Here is a 17,715-nt window from a genome sequence, read left to right on the forward strand (position 1 = left end):
AAAGACTCGTGGATTGTCCTATCTGTTTCATTAAATTAAATAAACACCTTCATATAAAGACCTCATGTCTATGGCCGTATTGGTAAAGCATTTCACCTGTTAGCCAGCGTATGCCTGCGAGTATACAGTGCATGCTTGCGTATCACACGCATGCAGATATGCGCTATGTGACTTTTAAAAAGAATTTCAAGGTATTGCGTATGGACAGCATTGCATACACTGCCTATACCAATGTATAGGGCACACTCTGCGTAGTACAGAGAAGTAGAGCCTGCTGCGATCTACTTCTTGTGCATATTAACACATAGTGTCTACACGCACATGCGTAGGGATCCATGAAAGTCCATTGACTTTCATTGACTCCATTCACCTTGTAACACGTGGCCGTGCAACACATGCATAAAACGCAGTATAAAAATGAAGATGAGCCCTTAGTAGAATATCGTTCACTGTTATGACCTGCTTAAGCATGATACACCGCCAGACACCAGCTTCTGAGAGCGTTTCTGAAGAATTGTAGCCCATTCCTCATGGGCAATGGCCTCCAGTTCACTAAGATTCTTGAGTTCATGTGCTGCAACCGCCTACTTCACATCCCACCAAATATTTTCTATGGGGTTCAAGTCAGACAAATGTGATGATGACGCCAAAATGTTTCATTACTACTTCTGAAAAGAAGCTTTGGTGGACTTTGAAGTGTGCTTTGGATCACTGTCCTGTTTGGACAGTCCAGTGATGGCCTAGTTTCAGCTTCCTCACAGAAGGCATGGGATTTTCTCCGAGGATTTCCTGTTACTTGATGTTGCCCTCCATACGTTGCAGGTTTCCAGTGTTAGAGGAGACAGAGCATCACCGACCCACTACTGTGTTTTACTGTAGGCAGGGTGTCCTTTTTATTGTATGCTTCATTCTTCCTCCTGCACACATACCACTGATCCATGGGCCCCAAAAGTTCCAGTATTGTTTCATCGCTCTGCAGAACAGAATCTTAACATTTCTGTGGCTTATTTATATGGTTTTAAGCATATTGGAGGTGACTTTTCTTAGTTTTTGGGTCAATAGAAGAGTACATCTTAGAGCTTGGGCATGAAGATCTTCAGTATTTAGTACTCGCTTAACTGTGCAAACAGAAACCTCAGTATCCACTGCCACCAAATCTTGCAGCAGGTCTTTTGTAGATACTTAAGGTTTTTTGACCACCAGCCTCCTCAGCAATCTGGTGGTAGCCAGTGATAGCTTTCTTTAACTGTGAACTTGCAAACTATGCTTCCTTCTGTACCTCTAGGAACATTCAGTGCCTTTACTATATTTTTGTATCCCTTTCCTTATTTGTGCAAGACAATGATCTCTTCTCTTAATTTTTTAGACCACACTCTTAACTTAAGGCCCTTTAACACACAACGATTATTGCTCAAAAGCCCATCGTGCACTTACAATTCACTTTTCGTCCATCGCTGAGTTCAGCTCAGCTTAAAATCCATGGTCCCTGATAAGATGGACCGCATGCTGAGTTCTCCGCAGGCAACGCTGATAACATTCTTTTAGCTGCTGTCTAACATTCTTTTAGCTGGAGAACAATAGCGATGTATTTAGAGAACAGACCACCTGCTGTTCTCTAAATACATGCAAATGAAGCTAGTTAGCTACAAAAGGCTGATTAGCCCATTAGTAGCTAATGCAAAGTGATCGCTCAAAACTGTCAGTTTCTGACAAATTTTGAGCGATCATCTGTATGTGTAAATGGGGCTTAAGGGTCTTTTTACATGGAACAACTGACAGTCACCCCAACAATAATTTTTCCTGTGCTTTCATCGCTCATGGAATGTAGGCAGAGCCGGCACAGATTGCTTTGACCACCTGCCTCCATTCACAGTAAACAGGTAATCATTACAGATGAGCGAGCACCAAAATGTTCGGGTGCTCGTAACTCGAGCCAAACTTTTTGTAATGCTCGAGAGCTTGTTTCAAGTAACAAATCCCATTGAAGTCAATGGGAGACTTGAGCATTTTTCAAGGTGACCCATGCTCCATTGAAAACAATGGTCTGCCAGCACCCCTGAATTGTTAAGGGAAGGGATTTACATATAAGCCCTGCCCTGAAAAACATTAATTTTAGTGGAAAGAATAAATAAACTTACCTTTCTGCCACTGCTGTCCCCCCCCCCCCCCCCCCCCCCCCGCGGGGATGAAGAACACATCTGCCACATCCTGACCTGAGGACAGAAAAAAAAGAGTAAAGTTGGTAACGTTGGATCTCAGCATGCCAATCCTTTTTTCCAGCCGCAGATAAACTAAGGACAGAAGGCTCTGACAGTGGCTTAATTCCCTCTTGCCAAATGGAAAAAAAAAATCACACATGCTGCTCAAACATGTAATGAAAAATATGTATGAGCCCATCCTGAATGTATTATGATTATGATGTTTATTTTCCATGTGCCCAGACCACACGTGGATATATTCTCCCCGGTATCACGGTATACCCAGGCAGGTTGGAAAATGGTATATAGGATTGCCAACTTTTGTCAGTAGTCTAAAGAAGACTATATTGGTCATCACCAAACCTAAACTAAATGTAATTATTAGGAACTTGACAGAAAAAGGTGGATTTAGTAAACTATAGTCCAATGCATTGTACAATGATGACTTGATTCACTAGTTTTTTTAAAATCAGATAATTTTCATTTTTAATACAATTACCCCATAATATATGCACATTAATGCATGCATAAGTATAATATACATAGAACATAACAAACAAAGCAATTAATTATAACTATATTTAAGCAAATCATAATCTCCCCTATCCCCCCCCCCCCAAAAAAAAGTTTTTAGACAATACAAAAAGGAAAAAAAAAACAACTCCCTCACCCTCTCCGAATCCCATCAACTTTCCTCAATACAATGAGCACTCAATATGAACTATCCATATCAGACCATCTTCCCCAAATTGCCTCAAACTTAGTCATACAGGCTCTTTTTTATATATTTTCCTTTCCAAAGATATAGGCCTCCTGTCCACGGCAAATCACGCCGGCTGACGCTAGCTATAGCATTGCTATGGAAAGCGCCGGCACCTGTCCACGAGCGGAGAATCATTGCGATTCTCCACTCGCGACGGGCAATTTGCAGCATGCTGAGAATTCCCCCGATTCTCCATGGTCAGCCTATCTATTAGATAGGGCCGACCGGCGGAGATTTAGTGGCGGCTCCAGCTCCCGGGCAGCAGCTCCCGCGGCGGAGCTTCGCCGCAGGATACCGCATCGCCCGTGGACAGCCGGCCATAACCTCTCGTATCTTTGCAACAAATTTTCCTACTGTCGGTGCAGCAGCTGCATCCAATGGGCAGTAACCATCTTCCGCGCTCGATACAATGTTATCTGAGTTCCAAAAAAATGAATGCCCATCAACAATACCCAGTGTACAAGTTTAGGGATTAAGGTCAATATCGACAAGATACATATTGTTAATTATCTCTAGTACCCCATTCCAAAATTCACACAATTTTACGCAATTCTGTATCGCATGTATTAAATCTACATCATCCATGTAACATTTCGGGCAGTCTGAGTTTACTCTAATACCCATGAATTAAATACAATGTAAAACTTGTTGACTTTCAGATATCAGTGGACTCAAACGCAACACTGCGTCCCATTTATCTTTACTAATATGATCTAAATCTTGTTCCCATTTTTTTACTTTTGTTGGAAATTGCTGTAAATAGTAAGAAAGGAGAGAGGCAGCACACATTTTTCGCAACACAGAGCTGTAGTTAAAAGAATGTGAAACAGACTAATCTAATTTCCTTCTATGACAGAATCAGTGACTGGGATGATCATGGAAATGCGGTAGATATAGTATATATTGACATCAGCAAAGCATTTGACAAAGTTCCTCATACCATCATTATTGGAAAAATGATTTAAAAAATGGATCAACAAGGCAACTGTTAGGTGGATTCACAACTGACTGAGTGGTCTACTCAAAGACTGGTCATAAATGGCTAAAAATCCAGTTGGAAGAATGTCTCTAGTGGGGTACCACGAGGCTCTGTCCTGGGCCAGTGTTATTCTACATTTTTATGAATTATCTAGAGGAGGAAATTGAGGGGAAAATGGCAGAATTGATTTTTTCTCTCCGTACTATAATAAAAAAGTTACAATGTAGTCTATGTACCCTAAAAGGGTACCAATAAAATCTGCAGTTCACCAAGCAAAAAACAAGCCCTCATACAGCCATGTCGATGGAAAAATAGAAATGTTATGGCTTTGAAAAGTGCAGATGAAAATCCCCCAAAAGTCATTGCGTCCTCAACGTCAAAGTAGGCCATGTCCTTAAGGGGTTAATAGTGAAGCAACAAATGAGTAGTCACCTGGAACCTGCATCCATGGATCCAATCTAGAATCATAGAAGGAAGACGTGACAGAATTCAAGGCGCAAAATTTGAAAGTCTTTATTCCTCCAAGGAACGTTTTGAACAGAAAGTCTTTGTCACGCATACAAATACATCAAAGCTTCCTTGATATACCATATCTGTATATGTTTTATATGCTGTGTGCGTATACCAACTTTACAGGGATACAACATTGTAATGGAGGACTCAGTGAGTATGAGACACAACTCCACATTCCCTCACCCTTAAGCCCCATAACTGTTAAGTGTTCTGCTGAAACATGTTGTACTACTGTGCTTCCAGCAGCACAGCACTCTCAGGGTTAGTGATTGATCTGGCTGGGTTTGGTTCTTCCTGCTAGCCAATCTCCTGGGTCTGTGCTCACATATAAACCCAGCTCCTGGTCAGTCTCTGTCTGGTGTTCAGCGTGAGAAGTCATGAATCCTTGTTTGTTGAAGTTTGCTGTGTGATCTGTGTCTTACTGGTTCATGTCCGTTTGTTCATTTATATTCTGTCAGTTTTATGTTGGCTTGCTGTGTGACCTGCTATCTGTGTCCTGTCCTGCTGCAGTGTTCTGTGTAAACTCTGTCCGGTGCTGCTGGACTCCTGGTTAGTGTAGGGACTAGCAGTATAACCAGGAGCCGTGAAGTGGCCTGCTAGCTTTCACGTTTTGATCAAAATGTCAACTAATACCTGGTATTTATATTCAGCTTCCTATCTGTTACTAGTGGTTTTATTTTGTCTGCTGTATGCTGTGTATTCTGGCTCTGTGTGTCCTATGGTTCAGTCCCTGTCATGTGGCATGTGAATGCATCCTGTTCTGGTACGTGGCTCCTAGGATCAGCTAGGGCCTAGATCAGAAGACCGCTGGTCTGCCCTTATTGGGGCAATGTTCCCGCTTAGGTAGGACCTTGCCATCCTCCCGTGTAGAACAGGGTCAGTTTGCATGAAACCCGTGTGCATACCCAGTCTGCTTTGGTCACGATCGTGTGGGCTCCATGCTTAGTTTGCCCACACGATCGTAACAATAACATAGTTTATAGGGTTCAATCAAACATGACAGGTTCCCCTTAAGGCCCCTTTACACGGAGTGATCATCATGCAAATATTCATTAAATTGAGTGGTTTGCCTGATTATTGTTAGGTGTAAACGCATGCAGCAACCAATCCGTTAGCGATAAATCATTGTCTTGTTGCTGATTGGTTCTGTCATGCAGATCTGAAAATTGCTTGTCAGCTGCAAATCCTTTTGTGTAAACAGGCGTAACAATTTGTTGAATAGAAAGCAGACTGGTGGCGCGATTATGTTCGAATGAATGATCGGAACTACCCAGCTACTGTTCAGTATAAACGCATGCCAAGCGAATGATATATGATCACTACTTCACCGCTGGTCGCATGCTCGTTGCAATTTATCTTGCAGTGCTAAACGGCCTTTAAAGTATGCAAAGCGCCCACCAAATGGTTAGAATTAACATAAGGACCTCATTTATCAATATTGATCATGAAATATTAAATATATCATTGTTTTAGCTTATGTATGTTTTTTATGTGAGCTTTGACACAAGCAACTGACTTGTGAGGTCTTCTAAAAGAGGTGTAATCTGCTGGCTGTGACCAAAGCTTACAGCGATACACATAAACCGAGCAGATTTTGCTCTTTTATGCTTAGATGTTCTGTCTTATCTAAATAAGGAAGTCTATTTCCTATCCAATCATGTCTGGTTCTAAAACTAGTCTTTTCATTTGGATTCTATTCTCCTATTGGCTTTGAATGTTTCCTTGCATGGAGGACAGGTGGAGCCTGAGCTGGTGAGCTGAGCTGTATGTGTTTCAATTGTTTCCTTTCTGCCATTGTATGGATATACTGTAGTATAATAATCACAATCACACTATGAAATAGATTACATTTAGGCCAAATGTCCACTAGCGGTTCTGAGTTGCAGATCACCTGTGCGGGAGATTCTCAAATCAGAGCGGCCCATAGGGATGCATCACTGCAGGAGAAAATCGCAACATGCTCCATTTTGGCCACGGATTCCACAGGACGGCTTCAATAGAAACCATTATATCCGTGGCACAGCCACAATTGTCATTTCGCTGTGCCACGGATCCACGGGGGAGCAGGACAGTAAAAAAAAAAAAAAGGACTGCGCGAGCGTCCGGCACGTCCGGATGCATCCACTGTGCTGGACGATCTGGCCGGCGAAGAGGAGATCCGCACGGGAGCCAGGGAGGTAAGAAAACCTCATTTTCTCCCCATGTCCGCAGGCAAGCAGGAATTCTGCTGCCTGCTAGTGGACATTCAGCCTAGAGGGTATATGCCAATTTGCAACCATTTTATATTGGTCCTATTTACATTATCTAAAATAAAACTGTAGGTTATATGAAACTGGTCTATCTTGACTTCATACAATACAGTTCTTGCAGCTCTGCCTATGCCTTTTCAAGAATGCTTACTGAAAATAATTTTACTGCTTTAATAAAAAGAGCCGTAAAGGGTTTATCTGGTCACCAATACCTTATCCTATCTCTATCCTAACCAATCCTTATCCTATCCTCATCAAGATCGAATTGGTGGGTTCTGACTCCTAGTGCCCCCTGCTGATCAGCTGTTTGGAGCGGCAGTAGCACTCAGGTCTCTTCCCTATTCTGTGATGTAATGTTCATTGGTCACATGACCTTTCTGCTGCTTAGTCCCATTCAAGTGAATGGAAGTGAGCTGCTATACCAAGTACAGCCACTACAGAATGTCTGGCGCTGTAGCTGATGTACAATGAAGAGGCCACAGGCCTTTCAAACAGCTGATCAGCATTGGAGCTAGGAGTCGGACTCCTCCATGATCTGATATTGATTGCCTATCCTAAAGATTGATGATCTGAATAAAAGCCCTGGATAGCTCTTTTAGAAAGGCTTTCTAGGACTTTTTGCTCAATGATGGAGGTCAAAAACTCATTACTCACACACTGATGGCCTATCTGAAGGACAGGTCCCCAACTGATAATTCTAAAAAAACCCTTTATATCACCCAGATGTATGACTGGTCATTCATTTTCTTGCAAAGGTGGGATTAACACTTTCAGGAACCATTCCTTTCCAGGTTGTAGAAACACAGCTGAGCAAAAGCCACTCAGGCCAATCATGCCACAATGGTCTTGCTGTCTCACATGCCACAGAATCACAGCATTGCATGGGAGAATAACAACTTTTGTTTCTCTCTCCTGTTCCACTTCCTAAAAGAATCCTGTTCCAGTTCTGTTGTCATACTTCTGACCTGCTAATGGTGCTACTAATGCCATTTGATGTATGGTAAATAGTACCTAGTCCCCTAGTCTACAGGATAGTTGGTCGATGGGGAGCCAACTACTGGGAGCCCGACCAATCCCAAAAATGGGGTCCTGAGGTTCCCCAATATGAATGGAGCTGTTTCTCGGAGTCCCAATTTAAATTAATAGAGTGGTGGGGCGCGTATTTTGAAGAATACAGTAAATAGAGAAGATAATGTTTTTGCAATGCTTCACTCTTAACGCTCATTTTGTAGTGTTGCATTTTAAATGGCAAGACTTTCCTTTTTAGATTGCTTCCAGTAGATGGCACTATAGTAGTACAAATGCGTCCTGAAGTTCAATTTAGTTTGAAGTTTGGCTGATTTGTTTGAGTGTCATAATAAATGTTGGATTTAAAGGCTTTAAGCAGCTTTGTAAACATGTATCTATGTGTATCTAAAATAGAAAATGAAAGAAATCTGTAAATAGTGTTGATACATTTATCGTGCTGCCTGTTCCATGCGGACAAAAGTGGAGTAGGTTGATGTAGTTGCTTCTCCATGGTTACAGACCACAAACTCTGTGTATAGTTTGACCTTGCAGTCATGTACTCCTTCACTACCGCTGCTTATTGATTACCTTGTATTACTTTTAACATCCTTGTTATTTTAGGTACAAAACAGTGCGCTAATTAATTTCTTAAAATATCCTTATAGAGATCTGAGCTCTGCTTTTCTAATACAAATATGAAGTGTTATTTTATGGGATGAGAGTTCTTGGTGGCCGGTGAGCCTTCATATAAACATCTAACTGGTATTCTGAAAGTTAGGGAATATTGAGCGCTCCTGGAAGTTCACACTATAATGAAATGTTTTGGCAATTTTTTTTAAATAAGGTAAGTTTTAATTATGTTAGGGCAGAACATTTCTATATAGCTAAAAAGTTGAAATGTTTAAGTGAGATAAACAAGGATTTCAGTAGTCAGGAAATGGTGTTGCAGCTTCAGGATACGATAGAGCTAATAGATTTACCAGAAATATACAAGATTTAGTTAGGAATGCAGAAGTGTAAATAATTTCAAGAATACCGGTATTCAGGTTGCTCTACAAAAAAAAAAAAAAAAAAACTTAAAAAAAAGTGTGATTTCACGTTTATCCTGAACTGGCCAGTGCACAAAAACAACCTTCCCTTTCTTTATATATATATATTCTAGCTGATATACCCGGCTTCGCTCAAGTTAATTTGGTTCAGATGTTTACCTGTTGTTCGCACGGAAACTTTTATGGAGTCGTGGTTACTTCAGAGAAACAGAGGAATAAAATATGCATACACATAGAGGAGATTCTCTTCAGATTGCATGTACCGATGTCCCTCTGCAGAATGTGCCACCACTCCCACTCTCCTCACTTTTTACCTTTAAAGGTAACACCCCTTTTATTCAAATTTAACCCCAGACTGGAGGTTGTAGCTCTTTCTTAGCCTTAAAGGCATGCTCTATCCCTGCAGTCCATGGTAGTTTCCTTATGTACTTTACAGCCTTTTAGTATATGCACATTGAGGTCAGTTAGATTGTTCTCAGTATATACACACAACGATCAATTATATTCTCCTCAGTATATACACACAGATGTCAGTTATATTCTCCTCAGTATATACACATAGAGGTGAGGTAGATTCTCCTCAGTATATACACATAGAGGTCAGTTAGATTCTCCTTAGTATATACACATAGAAGAGCATTAGATTCTCCTCAGTATATACACGTAGAGCTGAGGTAGATTCTCCTCAGTATATACACGTAGAGCTGAGGTAGATTCTCCTCAGAATACAAATAATTTACCTAGGCTTTATGGCATTTTGCATGGTTCTTTGTGTTCCCCATGGTGGACATTTTATTCTTTGGTTCCTCCGAAGAACCACGACTTCATAAGATTTTCAGTATGAACAAAAGGTAAAGCCGTGTATTTCAGCTAGTATACACATGACGGCGGATTCAGAAAAATGTATTTTCAAAGGCATTTCCGAGCGTGAAAATCTCGCCCGTAAAATGCGACAAAGTAATGCCTTACATTTCAATAGATTAGTTCAGACAAACATATTTTTTTTGGTGCAAAATCTTCGTCCGCAAAAAGATGGGACCTGCTCTATCTTTGTCCATGTTATGCAGAAAGTTGTCATAGACTTCTACAGTAGCTCAAAAAAGGGGAGGGGGAGGGGGTTACCCTCTGTACAACGCAAGGAAAAGAAGACAGCCTGCTCTAATTAGGCATTTACTTGCCATTCTATTCCACAGGAAGGGTGTAATACGCTAATGTGTGAACTGGCATTTCGATCACAAAAAAACAATCTATTTGCTGGCATGGACATATTTGCCTGCTTCTTGCCGTCTCCTAACTCCTACACGCAGAGGTGAGGTAGATTCTCCTCAGTATATACACAGAGACATGAGCTGGATTCTCCTTAGTATATACACTGAGAGGTAAGGTATATTCTCTTCAGTATATACACATAGAGGTGAGGTAGATTCTCCTCAGTATATACACATAGAGGTGAGGTAGATTCTCCTCACTGTATACACATAGAGGTGAGGTAGATTCTCCTCACTGTATACACATAGAGGTGAGGTAGATTCTCCTCAGTATATACACATAGAGGTGAGGTAGATTCTCCTCAGTATATACATATAGAGGTGAGGTAGATTCTCCTCAGTTTATATGCATAGAGGTGAGGTAGATGATCCTCGGTAAATACACAGAGGTGAGGTAAATTCTCCTCAGTATATACACATAGAGGTGAGGTAGATTCTCCTCAGTATATACACTTAGAGGTGAGGTAGATTATCCTCAGTGTATACACATAGAGGTGAGGTAGGTTCTCTTCAGTACAAACACAGTGTCACATCTTACCAATGCTGGATTGGAGCCACAGGTGTAGTAGCCGAGCTGGTCACTGGAGAGTAGTCAGAAGACTAGAGAAGACAGAGTAAGAAGAGCTTGATCAAGGTGGTGGAACACAATAATCACACACTGAATGAGTGGAAGGGCTAGGCTTATATAGGAAGTGCAATGAGGAACAGGGACGGGGGTCAGGACCAGGAGGCAGGAACTACATAACTGAGAAATACAGAACAAAGCTAGGTTTCAGCAAGGGAACTGTCCAAGTCCTGAATAGCCTAGCGGAGAGGGCTGCTGACTGAAACACAAGAGGTTGTGGGTTCAATCCCTGACAGTAGCCCCCCCCCCTCTTTGAGGATTGTTTATGGACATCCCAGGTGCCGGTTTCTCCTGTGAAACTCCTTTGTGACCCTCAGCGCATGCACATTTTTCTCTGGCTCCCAGGAGTTCGCTTTCGGACCATACCCTTGCCACTTCACAAGGTACTTACCTCTCTGAAGTCTGGAGTCAAGAATCTTCTCTATTACGAACTCGTCCTAGCCCTTAACTTTTACTGGAGGAGGAGGCGGTTGATGTCTTCCCACAAAAGTATTCTCATGAAATGGCTTTAGTAGAGAAACGTGAAAGACAGGGTGAATCCTCAGGCTGCCTGCGAGCTTCAGTCGAAATGCCACCTGGCTGACCCTTGCTGCAATTGGGAAAGGTCCCAAGAATCTTTGCATAAGCTTGGGAGAGGGTACATGCACCTTCAGGTTATGGGAGGCTAACCACATGTTTTCTCCAACCTGGAAGGTAGGAGCTGCCTGGCGGACGCCTTCTTATAGGTATTCTGGACTTCCTGTAAGGTTTCTTTTAGTTGCTTCTGCATTTCTTCTAACACCGTCAGTCTATGGTTAACCGTTAGGACCAGAGTTTTGATAGGAAGTCCTGGAATAAGGACAGGATGTGTACCGTACTTGAAATAGAATGGGCTCTGGGCGGTTAAACTGTGTGGAGCATTGTTGTAGGTGAACTATGCTGTTGACAAATAATCCATCCATTCATCCTGTAGATGGGAGATAAAGCAGCAGAGATATTGCTCCAGAGTCTGATTTGTTCTTTTCATCTAGCCGTTAGACTGCGGATGAAAGGCTGAGGAGAGATTTACGGTAATACCCAGAGCCGTGCACAAATGTCTCCAGAACTTTAAAGGTGAACTGGACCCCTCTGTCAGAGACAACATCATCCAGAATTCCGTGTAATCAGAAAATTTCCTGGATCATCAACTCCGCAGTGTGCTCAGTGGTGGAAATCTTCTCTATGGGGATGAATTGAGGCCATCTTCGTAAGTCGATCCACGACCACAAGGACAGTAGTGATCCATTTCAAAGGGGGCAGATCCACTGCAGAATCCATGGATATAGATCCCCAGGGTCTGGATGGGACAGGAAGGGTCTGTAGCAACCCCAGAAGGCGAGCTCATGATGTCTTGTTCCGAGCACATATCTCGCAAAAGATTACATACTTCTTCACATCCCTCCTACAGTCAGGCCACCAAAAGGAATGAAGTAGAAATTCCAAAGTCTTTGTGATCTCTATGTGACTGGCCAGTTTGGAATCGTGGACTGATTTAATGACTTCGAGTCTACCAGCCTCAAGAACATACAGTTGGTGTTAGCACCTCCAAAGCCATTCTATAAAGGAAAGCTTCACATCCTTAGAAGGATGACTTAAGAATGGGTCCTTTTTGTGTCCTCCCTTAAGCTTTGTTAGAAGGTCTTCAGTGTGTAAGATGCCCAAAAACTTTTGGGGGGGAAGAATTGTGTCACCTGTATTATCCCAATCTTCAGACTCTGCACATATCCTGGACAATGCATCTGCCTTGCCATTTAGGGTAATGTGGCAGTAGGACACAATGAAATTAACCCTGAAGAAGAACAAGGTCCATCATGCTTGTCTCACAGATAACCTCCTGGCAGTTCAGAGGAACTCTAAATTTTTATGGTCAATAAGAACTGTCACTGGATGATGGGCTCCTTCCAAGAGGTGTCTCCACTCGATCAAAGCCACTTTGATGGCCACAAGCTCCTTGTTCCCAACATCGTAGGTTTTCTCTGTGGGTGATAAAGTGTAGAATAGAAATGTGCAAGGGTATAGTTGCATCTTATCTCCCAGTCATTGTGACAGAAAGGCTCCCACCGCGGAGTTGGAGGTGTCCACATCCATGACAAAAGGCAACTCTGGGTTTGGGTGGATCAGTATTGGTGCTGAAGTAAATAGAGTCTTTAGTTTCTCAAAAGTGGTTTGTGCCTCTGGGGACCAGGAACACATGTACGCTTTCTTTGTGAGGGAGGTGATGGAAGAGATGACTTTTAAAAAGTCCTTGATAAATATTTGGTAGAAATTCGCAAAACCAATCAGGCTGTACTTTCTTCAAATTTTTTGGAATAGGGCAATCCTGGACAGCTTTAATCTTGCTGTTATCCATACTTAAGCCGCCTGGAGAGATAATGTATCCCAGAAATTGTACTTGGGTCTTTTTGAACTCACATTTCTCTAACTTGATGTAGAGGTTATTCTTTTGGAGTCGTTCCAAGACCAATCGAATGTGCTTGCGATGTTCCTTCAAATTATCAGAGAAAATGAGGATGTTGTCAAGATATGCCACTACAACTTGGTCCAACAGGTCTCGAAATACATCATTGATGAAGTGCTGGAAGGTAGCGGGAGCATTGCAGAGATCGAATGGCATCACTAGAGATTTGAAGTGTCCATATCTTGTTCTAAAAGCTGTCTTCCATTCATCTCTGGGGCGAATCCATACACATAGTTACGCAAAAAAACACGCTCGTCTGAATGAGGCCTAACAGAGAAATACTGAACAAGGCTAGGTTTCAGCAAGGGAACTGTCCAAGTCCTGAATATCCTAGCAGAGAGGGCGGCCGACTGGAACACAAGAGGTTGTGGGTTTGACCCCTGACACATTGAGAGGTGAGGTAGATACTCCTCAGTATATGCACATAGAGGTGAGGTAGATAATCAAGTTGCGACCCCTTTACTTTCCCTATTTACATACTGAATTTCCAAGATTCGCATTTTGATCACAAATTATTGAGGTTGGACAATGAATTTATGGTTTCTGAAAAAAGAACTATCCCATGTATCACTGTTTTTCCCAGTTTTTCATGCTTCGAATTGAATAATCAAGCTGTGACCCCTTTACTTTTCCTATTTAGAACCCAAAGAATGGTCTTTCCAAATTTTAAATTTGTACTACATCCGGAAGTTAGAGAATTAGTGGCGAGTGACTGAGTCATTGAGTGAGGGCTTTGCTTTTATATATATAGATATACTATGGCTGCAACAGTCAAGTGACATCATCATCAAAAGCATGCACCGGAACCATGCTGGGACTACAGCGCTGGTTCGCAGCGGCAGAGGAGGGGAAAGTACTTTTCTTTTTGCTACTTTAGCGCAGTTGGTGCTGGAGGGACAATGCTGTCTGGTAACCGTACAATCCTTTTCATGTTTTTGAATAGATCTCAGCATGGACTTCTTTTAGCAGACTCTGTTTTCCATCTTACATTAGCGGTGAGTTCTTTCAATGTTATTGACTGATGGTTTGCCACCAAGGCATATTTCAATTACAATGAACAAGGTCATGTGTATAAAAATAGAAGCTTAAAAATAACCGCATGTCATGTTGTGATCGAACACGAGGTTTGGTGCTTTATTACTCTCAAAAGGATGTGTTTACCATTATTCTGCTTGTTCCTGCTGAGCGTCATTTTTCATGATACACAAATAGTGTTATTGTGATGATGGATTAAAATGAACACAGCTAAATATAGTAGCAGCCTAACTGCTTTGCACAAAGTAGGCCATTACGTTTACTCCAAAAAAATGTGCTTGGCTAACAGCAAAATAAGGCTCCGGGTTATATCTATACACCATCATTATGTGCAAAAGAAAAGTAAAGGGAAGCTCCAGTAGGAATAAAAAAACACTTGGCCATTATTGTTTCCAAAAGTTAGGCTCATGTCAAGTTGCATGAGAACAAGGAGTGAGCATCCATTCTGTAGTCCAACCACAAATGTTCAGTTGGACTAAGGTTTGGTCTCTGACTTGGACGCACTAGGACATTAAGTTTGATCTTTTTTAAAGGGAGTTTGTTAGCAGTTTTGGATTGCCAACACTGCTGACACCACTAGTTTGGGCCATCGGAGAAGGGACTATTCTGACTTTTGTCCAGGATTTTAGATCAGCTGCCCTAAAACAATGAAGTTTTAATCCTGCAAGTGCTCTGGAGGCAGGCCTTCTCACTGAAGTGCTCTATGGAGCGCTGGCCATCCAACTAGGAGAGCAGCTCAATGGGCAGAGAGGAGATCAATTCAGTGAGAAAACCTGCTTCTAGAGTACTTGTTGCTGCAATGATAAGGGGATTAAGACTTCTGTTTCTAAAATCCAGGACAAAGATATCTATAATCCCCTCTTCCCTGGCCCAAATGAGCACTGTCAGCGGTTTTATATTTAGGTTATCTGAAGACTGGGACAAGTTCAAGCACTTGGCTCCAACAATCCCATTGAAGTGAATGGAGCAGAGGTGCACGTGCATGTCCTTCACTGCCCATACTTTGGAATGCACCAGAGTTGCATTCTTGAGATCGGTAGTTGTCCCAACGATCAGACCCCCCCACCGATCAGACGGTTATCCCTATCCTGTGAATAATGGATAACCTTCTGTTGTGGGGCAAGCCCTTTAAATACTGCATGGCCATGTTTTTATGTTTGTTGTGTCATTACCATAGTTGTAGCTGAATAAGACTACCAAGTTTCAGTTCTCTTGCAGACTGCCGCAGGTTTTATTACAAGTTTTCGATTTTGCAACACTTATTTTACATTCTACCTTTGCAAGCCTTCCAGGGCCTTGTATAGAAAAATTTTCCTAAGGCTTGATGATGATAGCCTAGTTTACAGTAGTTAATATCAAAAACATTTTCAATTTGAGTTTCTTATATAAATATTGACAAACTGTCCCATGAAGTGGGAGAGTTGTGAAAGATGAACCATACTGGTATTGCTTTGTCATAGACATAGTGGGGCTTAGTTACCATTCAATATACAACAGGTTTCTGGCACAAATTATGCCAAAACTGCTTTACATGTTTGCTCTACATTTATTATGCATTTTTAGACACTTTTGGACAGTTTTTCTGACATCAAAAAAGGGACGTGGCCTAAATTGTGCCAAATTGCTGCAAATAGCACCAACATTTTGGCACAATTCTTGGCATAAATTAAGCCAACTAAACTTAGACCAGACAGTCTTAAAATTCAATAGATTTATAATTCAGCAGAGCCTCTATGATAAATGTGGTGCATTTTAGGACTGTCTAAAATATTAGCAAATAAGCCCAGTCTCTCCTATTACAGCCATGGAAGCTTACACCTCTTTAATGCTGTAGGTCTCCTGGTGGTTTCCCTCTCTAGTATGCTTTTTGCGCACTTGCTTAGTTTTTCGGTATGGCATGTAACTTTTTTTAATGATTGACGCAACTATATTCCAAATGTGAAATAGTTTTGTATTTATTCCCTGACTGGTACTTTTCGATAAAGTAGTCATTGAATTGTTTAGAGAGTCTGTTCTCTTGACATTGAGACCATTGTGTCTAGAGAAGAACATGGTATTTCCATAGCGTGACATTCATTGTCACATGCAACCATTTTTCTCTTGTGGACTAATCCTTAAAAACATCTATGTGTCTCCATATAAAATAAAAGGCACGTAGTGGCGCAGTATAGGCCCATAATAAGCTGTGGACACTATATTATAGATATGCACAAATGTAGCAAAATACACAGTTTTGTCAAACTTTAACTTGATTTTTTCTATGTCTTTTGTTGTGTCAATGTAAAGTTTACAGTGTATTTACTGAGTTAAGTGTTAAAATGTTGCTACATCTGTACAACGCAATGCTGCTGCGTGCAGCAGCCCCTAAACTGGCCATAAATTTAAGCTGTCTGCTGAACTTTGTTTGGCTGACAGTTAATCCTCTCACCCCACCTTCCGAGCAAGTATATATTCTTTGTAGGGAGAAGTGTGACACAGCAGGTTTTCTCCAGTGAGAACAAAAGGATCTAGCAGGTTGACATCCAGACTGTCTGACTCTTTTCTCTCCTGTAGAGTTGGATCGCATTAGATGGGTGACCAATCCCATGGAAACTACAGTGTTCAACCATTAATCTTAAGGGCATGCTAACACAGAGTTTTATCGATGTAGGACTTTTCCAATGTGGGTCTGCCACATAGTCCACAGCAGAAATCTAACCCTAAGCCTTGTAAATCTGCCACAGTTTTTCATGCATTCAATGGGGCAAAACCACATGTGGAAACCAACACAGTTTCTATGTGAAAAAACGACATCAAGAATTGACATGCTCACTGTGCTAACAGGCTGTGAGCCATTCTGTGATTCTATTTCTACTCTACCATTCTATGAACAGCGCTGTGAGGATCACATGAACGGGCTTCGTGGTGCGGGCTGCGAACTTCCCAGGCTCCATATGAGCCTATAAAAATTGCACAGCAAAGATAGGACAATGTCCTATCTTTCCTGCACCTTGGAGACGACATGCAAGTTTGCACTTGCATGTCCTATCTTTTGTTAGGAGCGCAGAGTTTTGCGCACCTAACAACCTCCATGTGAACGCTTCTGTAGGAACCTATTGGTTACTATTGGAGGCGTGCTCTGTGCGTTGCTAGCAGCGCAGGATTTTACTTCCATGTGACCGACCCCTTACGGTGCAACTACATGAGCGATTTTCCAATAGATTTCTGTGCGTTGCAAGATGCACAGAAAAAGAATTCATTATTTCTAACGTGAGAAGCAATGTGAGAGAAAATGGGTGATTTTCACATGCAACAAAATTATAGTAAAGCAATTGCGATTTTCTAGCAAAATACATCGCACTTCCATAAAAATTGCGGGTTTGCAATTGTGAAATCGGTCTGAGTTTCTCTGACCAATATTGCACTCACCTTTCCAAATGTAACCTTAGTCCTGTGTCACACGGGCATATTCGTGCACGAAAACTTTGCACACGCAGTATGAAGTACACACATTCACATGCACATATTTTGTGTGCACAATTCTGTAACGCAAAAAAAATAAGCCGCATTGCT

This window comes from Eleutherodactylus coqui, chromosome 8 (assembly GCF_035609145.1).
Source record: "Eleutherodactylus coqui strain aEleCoq1 chromosome 8, aEleCoq1.hap1, whole genome shotgun sequence".
Classification (NCBI taxonomy): domain Eukaryota; kingdom Metazoa; phylum Chordata; class Amphibia; order Anura; family Eleutherodactylidae; genus Eleutherodactylus; species Eleutherodactylus coqui.